Genomic DNA, 9,647 nt, shown 5'->3' with positions numbered 1-9,647 from the left:
AAAATTTACAATTTTTTTTTAAATGTTGAATTTTACATATTTCACTATGTAAAATACAAAAATACTGAAATATTATTTTCAAGTAGTAAAGAAAGACTGTACGAAAATTTTGTCAATCCTGAAAATTTGCCGCCCTCATTTGTAAATTCGGCCCTGCTTTTCAAGAGTTATTAAATTTTGCGCACACTATACCTGTAAAGACATATAAAACTAAATCAAGCCCGCAACATATAATTAATATGCGGGATAAAGTCATTCTTCGATAATGCCCCCCAAATGCTTGCAGTTCTTCTCAACATTAATCCAATCGGTAATTTCGATATAATATTTTTTGCTTTAAGTAGAACTAAAAACACAAAACATTTAAGTTAAACTAAAAGCATGCATGGTTTTATGTATTTTTTTCCAAAAAAGCTGTAAGTTTTACTAGCTTAAAAATGTTGGCATTCAACATTACGTTTATTACTTGTCCGGAAAGTATGCTAAAATATTAACACGGTGGTTGAATTATTTTTATTTTTATACACTGCTCGACATTGAAAATGCAACACCAAGAAGGAGTGGTCAGAACGTGATGAAATTTGGAAAAAAGACAGAGACAGCAAGGAATAATAAATGATCTTAATTTCAAAATGATAGGCAAAATACAGAGCGAGAACAGCATCGGCTCAGTAGGATGTAGGACCACCGCGGACAGCGATACACGAAGAAACACGTTTAGGCATAGAGTCAATAAGAGTGCGGATGGTGTCCAGAGGGAAGGCTCTCCATTCCCTTTCAACCATTTGCCACAGTTCGTCTTCTGAACGAGGCAAGGAGAGTCTGGAAACGGCGTTCAATCACATCCCACACATGTTCGATTGGTGACAGGTCAGGAGAGTATGGTGGCCAGGGAAGCATCTGTGCGCCTGGGAGAGCGTTTTGGCAGATGCGAGCACTGTGTGGTCGGGCGTTATCCTGCTGAAAAATTGAATTAGGTAGCCCTTGAAGGCAAAGGATTGCCACCGGTAACAGCTCATTATCCAAGCATCGTTGGGCCGTCATAGTGCCCTAAATACGAACTAGAAGTGATATAGAATTGTACGCAGTTGCGCCCCAAACCATTATGCCACGTTGTCGTGCGGTGGGACGTTCCACAATTACTGCCGGATTAGAGCTATCTCCACGTCGACGCCACACACGTATGCGGCGACTATCACTGGATAAACAGAAGCGGGATTCATCTGAGTATCCCGGCATTACGCCATTTTGTCATCCACGTAGCTCTAGTCCAGCACCATACTAAACGTTGCTGTCTATGTTGTGGGGTCAAGGCAGTCTTCTTAGCGGACGCCGTGTTTGCAGACCACGTGCGACCAAACGACGGGAAATGGTTCTGGTAGGCACGGGAACATTCAGGGTATCTCGCACCTGCTGCAGAATCGAGGAACAAGTGACTTGTGGGTCAGCTACAGCTTGTCGGTAGATGCGTTCATCCACGCGTTCTGACGTCACTCTTGCTGCCCCTGGCACCCCTCAATCTTGCTACATTTCGTTGTTCCAACCATCTTCGGCAGAGCCGACGCACCGTGCTCGCATCCATGTGGGTATCAGCTGCGATTCGACGTACGGACCAACCTCCCCTTCTCAGTCCGATCACCATACCCCTCGTAAAATCGTCTATCTGCTGGAAGTGCCTTCGTTGACGTCGCCCTGGCATTCTCTCGTTTTACACGTATCCTCCAAGACAAAAACAAAATTTATTCGATAATTCTCCAGTCAGAAATAACGACACGAATATTGCCGATTCTGCAAGTTCCTATCCTCATATCTTACTTCACGTGCGTCGGAGAGCTGCGCATTTCACATCATTTACATATCTCAGTGATGTACGTCTACTCTAAATTTTGCATAAATTTCTGAACACTCCTTCTTTAGAGTTCATACTCATTTTTAAAAGTAAAAATTAAGGACTTTTTAAGGACTCTCAAAAATATTTAAAGGTCTCATCGGAAATGATTAGATAACTTTAGGCACACCATTTCAGCGTTTTTCAGAGTGTGCGTGTGTAGGGGGGGGGAGCAGAGTACTTGATACATGCACTGGTGTCCAAAAATTAAGGACGAAGTCGAAAAATTAGCATATCAGCTGAACGAAGAGGCAGAGCGGTCAGAAAGACCAATCAGGAGATTAAGTAAGGTGATGTACGGTAGCACATGCGCAGATATGCAGGCAGACGTAATGGGGAGTGTCTGAGTAGTATAAAGCATGTTGTCGGTGTAAGATCAGTATTTCTGGCAAAGAGATTGCACGCCGTATAGCAGTTAAAATCACACCGAGTGGCTGCCTCAGCGAGAAATGGCGAATAATCAATCTGTTAGACGACATCTGGATGCTTTTACCCGAGGTCGAATCATTGGGAAGTTGGAGGAAGGCCGCAGTGTGACAAGTGTGGCTGCAGAGTTCGGAATTGCTCACAGCATCGTTTCACGACTTTGGAGACAATTTCAAACAACAGGAATAGCTATCCGGGGTTCAGTAGTGGTCGTCCACGAGGAACCACACCCGCAGATGACCGGTATATTGTCTTACAGGCCAGAAGAAACAGGCGGCAGACAGCGGGAGAAATCGCTAGACACACGACACAGGTGACTGGACGACCGATATCGCGTTTTACCGTGGGCAGAAGACTGCACGGTGGTGGCCTGTTTGCACGACGCCCTATACGGTGTGTACCTCTAACGCCTGCCCATCGGAGAAGGCGTTCTCTGTGGTGCCGGGAACACCGGAATTGGAGAGACAATCAATGGGGACGAGTACTCTTTACAGATGAGAGCAGATTCAGTCTGAGTAGCGATCTCATCGCATACTCATCTGGAGAGAGCGGGGAAGCCGCAATCATCCCTCGAACATCATTGAAAGGGACAGGTATGGAGGTCGCGGGGTTCTCGTTTGGGGACGCATCATGCTTGGTAGTCGTACAGACCTTCACATCTTCGACGCAGGTTCAGTCAACGGGACCCGTTATTGTAACGAGATTCTTCTTCCATATGTGCTTCTTTTTAGAGGCGCTATGGGTCCGCAGTTCCTTTTCATGGACGATAATGCACCATGTCATCGCACAGTAGCTGCCAAACAGCTCTTAGAGAGTGAGGATATTGAACGTATGGATTGGCAGGCACGATCTCCGGATCTCAATCCCATCGAGCATGTATGGGATTTTCTAGGCAGACGCTTGGTAGCTCGTACCTTACCACCAGTAACGATTCGGGAGCTTCGATTGGCGCTGCAAGACGAATGGGCAGCAATGCCTCAACAACTCATTGACACCCTCATTCTCAGCATGGGCAGACGTTGTGAAACCTGCCTAGCAGTCGGGGGAGATCATATCCCCTACTAAAGACCGGATGTTTCTTGCTGGACACCCATCACAGGGATGTTTCGGCCTTCAGTCACATTGCACTCCATGCTACTTTTTCAATAAAGCTTCTTTTTATCCCTCTGATTTCTCTTTTAGTAAGTGTTGCTTACATTACACATGTCCTTACGTATTGGTTATCTTACGGTATTAAATGTGTTGATTTGGAAAGCTTTTGTACAAAGTTATATTGAAAAAATCGTCTCGTCCTTAATTTTTGCACACCAGTGTAATACAGTCGCCTGTTTAGCATGGGTGACGCCTGGGGCGGTAATTTTTGGTAAACCTAATCCTGAGTATAATATTCAAACCATGATGTGGGGTGGGAGTGAGGGGTGTCTGAGGGGGTCACAGAAAAATTTTCAAATTTGTAGTCTTAAAAATACATATTTGCTTTATATTTTTCAAAAATTTGTAATTCCACTTCGGATGACACCCCCCAGACGGGAACCCAGCCGTAGGTGGGGTTTGGTCTTTGGGGGACCAGGCCCGCCCCTATGTCGGTCCCAAGCCCGGGTAAATGGGGAGGGTTTTGCGATGGTGTAGCATCCACGCATGTAAAACTACCACTCTTTACTTACGCTTGAGCAGATTTGTATCTGCCCAGTGGCTATCGAGTGGAACAGTATGTAGGCAATGTGCACCACCGGAGTCAGGTCTGTACCTGGGTCCACGGTGTCTAGAGTCGTAAGTGGTTGGATTTCGTTCCCGTATGGGTTTGGGGGGCCCCGGCCGAAAGGTCAGTACTCTGGAAGCCCAAGATGGCATAGCAGAGCGGGGTTCCCTATTGTGTACCCCCCAGACGGGTGGCACTCGGGGCGGACCCCCCCCCCCAGTGATGCCACTGCATAATATACACAAACACAAATGTATAGCATTGTTTCCAAAATGCAAGGAGAAGCTCAATGGACTGTTATGTCCCATTATCAGTAAAATAAATTTTTAAATTTCATACATCACAGGATTGAGAGTAGACAGAGGGCAAAAAAGAGGAATAAAAAAAAAGAATTCTTAAAATCATGCAGGAAAAGGGATGAGATCAAAATAGCCCCTGGAGTCCATGACATTCCAAAATTCAACAAAAAATGGCCAATTAACCATCAGTTTCATGTCTCAAAGATAATACAAAAAATTTTCCGTATTAATTATGTTTGAAATAATTGGGTAGTAATTCATCACATGGAACATATTGTTTTTAAAGCATAGAATTCATTGCTCAAATTTCAGTCATAAAAAAAAAGATCAGGAAAATGAGGGTAACTATAAAAAATTAGTTGTATATTAAAGCATTATTTTTTTAGCATACATTATTGGAGTAGGTGGTAAATTGAAGGAAAAGAACTACAATCTCTTTTCTTCAAGGCATTAAACTATGGTTTTGTATTTATTGCTTTTCATTCGTTATTGTTACTAACATGCCATTTTGTACAAATTTGCAGTATTGTGCACCATTTCTTGCAAGTTTGTTTATTTTTATATAAATTTAAATTTTGAAAGAAAGACAGCAATTTCTAACCCCCAAGTTCTCGAAAAAAGGGTTGAGGGAGTCAGAGTTTAATGTTAGCTGCATCATTCAATAATATCAATTTTTCATATTTTGTAGAGAAATATATCTATTGTAACGGATTCGGTGCGACTTCCACTTTCTTGAAATGAAGACACAGTTCTTGATAAAAACACAGGAAATTTATTTACACTATGTACAGGAAAGATCTTCAACAACTGCTAAATTATTCATCAGCAATTAAGCAATTATCACACAACACCGTAAACTCAACGTTTACACACGTATTTACTTCCAAATACGAAAACAACACAGCGAAATGCCTCGCTATCAACAGAGCAAAAATCTTCTCAGTTCGAAATATCAAGCGAAACTAACTCTTTATCCAGCGTAACCGTTTATATAAACACCGAAAAGAATTTTCTCAAATATTCCACACGCTTCTCGAAATGCGTTGACCGTTATCAAATTTTATCAATGAACAAAAAGGGAATAGGGGTCGTATATTTTAGCCATATGAAAAAGGGGTTGTATATTCATTACGGGAAACTATTTACAGGTTACGTTACTACAATAATTACTATTTACAGGATTTGTAACACTATTTTTAACCAAAACATTTGAATTTAATGTATTGAAAATGAGAACATAAATTTTAAAATTAGGTTTGTTTATAAAATAAAAATTTACAACAGAGTAAAAAATCTTCGAGGTTTTCCTTGTGAGGTGGAATCTACTTTTCACAGCAAGAATTGAAAGTAAATAGATACCTAATTGGTTACCCTTTTTCCCTGCATTGGAACTCATAATTTGTAATTAGGCTCAAAAAACTTGATGATACTATTTCAGAATTTAAAAAAAAAGAAAAAAAACTGGAAATTGCTTTATTTAATCATGAAATTCCCCCCAAAAAAAATTTACAGGCTGAAAAGCCTAAGCCATTAGAGATTCACCATAAATATTTTTAATGCTTTTTAAATACATAAAAAAAAGGACCATGTCAAGTTTTAATACAATCCGAGACTGGGAGTTAGACCACATTTTTTGACTGACAGATGAAATTTTTCTAAAATAAATTTAAGTAATAAAAATATTACTGAAATAATGAATGAAATAAGTAGATATAAAGTAGCATGTGGCGAAAAACCTTCCAACAATAAAAATGATTGAAATATTTGCAGGATGCAAAAAGATTGAAATCTCAAACAAGGCACACAATTTTCGGCGAAACACGTGTTTGGCATCGTTGGCATGCTACCCAAACATACGTTTTCGGCACATATCGCGGAGGATGAAGATTCGAAAGTGGAAAATAGAAAAAAAAAAGAAAACTGGGACTAAACTTTATATAGTTTCTAAAAATTTAAGGTAATTTTCTGAAAATTAAGGATTTTTTAAGGACCTTAATTTTGCTTGATAAAATCAAGGGTTTCTTAAGGGTTTTTTAAGGAAGTACGAACCCTGTTCTTGGTGTTACAATGTCGAACAGTGTATATAATTTACTAGTTTCAAAGGTAATACAATTTTTTTTAATCATATTAATCACGTTTGAAATAATTGGGAAGTAATTATTGCATGGCACATATTGTTCTAAAAGCATTTTTTTCATTTTTCGAATTTCAGGTATAAAAAAAGAGCAGGAGAATGGGAATAACTGCAGTTATAGGAAACTAGTTTTATATATTAAAGCATTCTGTTATACTTTTTCAGCATATGTTATTGGAGCGGGAGGCAAATTGACGGAAAAAAAAACTTAAATTACTTTTCGTCAAGATATTTAACTATGATTTTGTTATTATTGTTTTTAATTTGTTACTAACATCCTACTTTGTACAAATTTGCTGCATCGCATCATTTCTTGCAAGAGTGTTTATTTCTATATAAATTTAGTTTTGAAAGACAGGCAGCTATTTCTATCCCATGAGCCATGAGACCTTGAATAAAAGGTTGAGGGAGCCAGAGTTAAACCTTGGTTGCATCAACTCAATAATATCAATTTTTCATATTTTTTTAAGAGAAAATATCTTTTAATTCAAAACATTTGAATTTATAGTGTTGAAAATGCGAAAGAAAATTTAAAATTTAGGTTTGTTTGTAGAGTCAAAGCTTACAACAGAGTGAAAAATTAAAGTTTTCCTTAGGGCCTGTTCACATATCAGCAGTCCGTTCCGTCCATCACGTTTTTTCCTCCCGAAACAGGTTTTCTTTGCAGGTTGCCATGACAGCAAGCCGTCTTGGACGGAACCGGTTTCAATTAGAAGAATCTTGATATCTGACGGCCGTCAAAAGTAGGACAGCATTTCATTGGTTACCGCCAAGCAGCGCGCTCTTTTCTCTTGTGGGTGAGTTCAGCCACGTGATTGATGTGCGGCGACCGTATGTGTACTCTGTTTTCGCTGGCAGTCCGTCACATCAAAATACGGAATTGACGGGACGGATGGCCGATAAGTGAACTGCCCTTTATGTGGTAGAGCATACTTCTCAGAGCAAGAATTGAAAATAAATAAAATATATATGATTATCCCTTTTCCTTGCTTTGAAACTAAAAATTCGGTTTAAAAACTTAATTATACTATTCCAGGGTCGAAAGAACAACTTGCAGTTGCCTCATTTGAAATTCCAAACTTATAACAGGCTGCAAAGCCTAAACCATTTGAAATTCACCATGAATATTTTGTATGCTTTCTTTAATACTTAAAAATGTAACCATGCCATGTTTCCTTAAAATCCGAGATTAAGGGAGTCAAATCGCATTTTTTAGATTGACTTTTGCATTTTTTCTAAAATAAATTTAAGAAATAAAAATATTATTGAAATAATGAAAAAAAAAAGCAGATATAAGGTAGCGTTTGGTCAAAAACCTTCCAACATTAAAAATGATTGAAATATTTGCAGGATGCAAAAAGATTGAAATGTCAAAGAAGACGAGCAGGTTTCGGCGCAGCACGTGTTTGACTTCGTTCCTCAAACATACGTTTTTGGCAAATATCGCGGAGGATGAAGATTCGAGAGAGGAAAATAGAAAGAATAAGAAAACAAACACAAAAAACTAAGAAAAATCGGAATTTGTTAGATTTTTAAGGAAAATAGGATTTTTGAAGCCTGGAGGGGAAAAAAATAGGAAAGGTTTTAAAAACCAACAGAGAGACCAGAAATCCGGCAAAATCTCATCCCTCCACAAGGGAAAAGAATAAAAAAAAATCAGATCACATTCCTCCCCCCCCCCAGACTCTTTTTCTGCAGAATTTCCCGCACAGCTAGCTGTTTTAACCTGACTGCGTGTGCTCGACGAAAAAGAAGGTTATGTATGTGTGTATGTTTGTTCCTATGTGACGTAAAGTAGAGGCTAAACGCCTCGGCCAATTTTGGTAATTCTTACGTCAATCGATTTGTCTTAACCTTGGGAGTGTCATAAACGCATGACAGTAATCAAAATTCACCATTTTAACAACCAGTCGCCATTTTGTTAGTTTGGGATCGTGTCGCACGCTACCTGCGTGCAACACATGCAGGTAGCTTTCATTGCCTGAATTTTTTGTTTACTAAGTCTTCTAATTGTGGCCGAACTGTCTAAGAGATTGCTACTCATACTTCAGGCGCTGCGTTCGACTCCCACCCTCGCTCCGGATGTACTTACCCTCTTCCTGACATAAATTATTTCATGTGTTGTTTACATGTCTTCTGTATTGTTATAAAAAAAAGGGACCGAGTTTCGCGACGTCTACTTTCTTGACAGGCTTTTTTAGTTTTACGAGAGAGACATGACTGACGTTTCCTAGCTCGCGTCATCATAAGTTTTACATTCTGTTTATATATAGCTGTGCTGTGGTTGACTTATGTTCGCGCATTTTTGCTAAAGGTCAAGCACTTGTAGCTTTAAGCAGAGTTAGTTCCCTAGAGGGACTAATTATCAGTAGTTTAAATCACCGCAAGTTACTTGATAAACCTCACGATACGAACTCTCTCAATGAAATGACAAGTTTGCGAAATGTACCATCTTATATTCATGCAACTAAGTCAATGAAAATTAACTAAAAATGTAAAATAAAAAATAGAAACAAAAAACCCGACTGCAACCAAAAGAAAAATGTATGAGCCTAGTACTTTAAAACGTTATTAAGTACTACTGAATAACTACACAATTGAAATAGTTTAATAATCGAACAGATAAGACAAATCAAATTCAAAAGCAGAATAGAAGAATCAACAGACGGGACCCATTCAAATCTTACGGTGTTCCTTGATTCAGAGAAGAATGGGGCCTTGACTGTTTATTCTTCTATTCTGCTTATGAATTTATGATACCTTATCTGTGTACGATTATAAAACTATTTCAATTGTGTAATTATTCAATAGTACTTAATAACATTAGTACTGGGCTTATACATTTTTCTTTTGGTTTTTACGCAGTCGGGGTTTTTTGTTTTTATTTAATAATTTTTCTTTTTGTATATTTTAATTTTTTGCAGAATAGGAATGAGTGCAAGAGTTACAACATAGAGATAAAAGAAACTCATTTATATTCAGCATGTGTTTTGGTTAACTGCATCCCCCCTCCCCTTCTCCAGAAAAAAGCAGCAACAGCATAGGTTTTTCTGCTTCTTTTGCAAAGAAAATTTCTCAGGGTTTACAAAGTTTATTTTATTCTAAAATATAGGTACATCATGAAAAGATTCATTTTTAGATTGAATTTCATTTTTCTGCGAAAGTAGGGACTAAATAATGAAAATTTTAGGATTTTTAGGA

This window comes from Uloborus diversus, chromosome 10 (genome assembly GCF_026930045.1).
Source record: "Uloborus diversus isolate 005 chromosome 10, Udiv.v.3.1, whole genome shotgun sequence".
NCBI lineage: Eukaryota > Metazoa > Arthropoda > Arachnida > Araneae > Uloboridae > Uloborus > Uloborus diversus.
The sequence above is the reverse complement of the archived record's forward strand: the minus strand, read 5'-3'. Positions refer to the sequence as shown.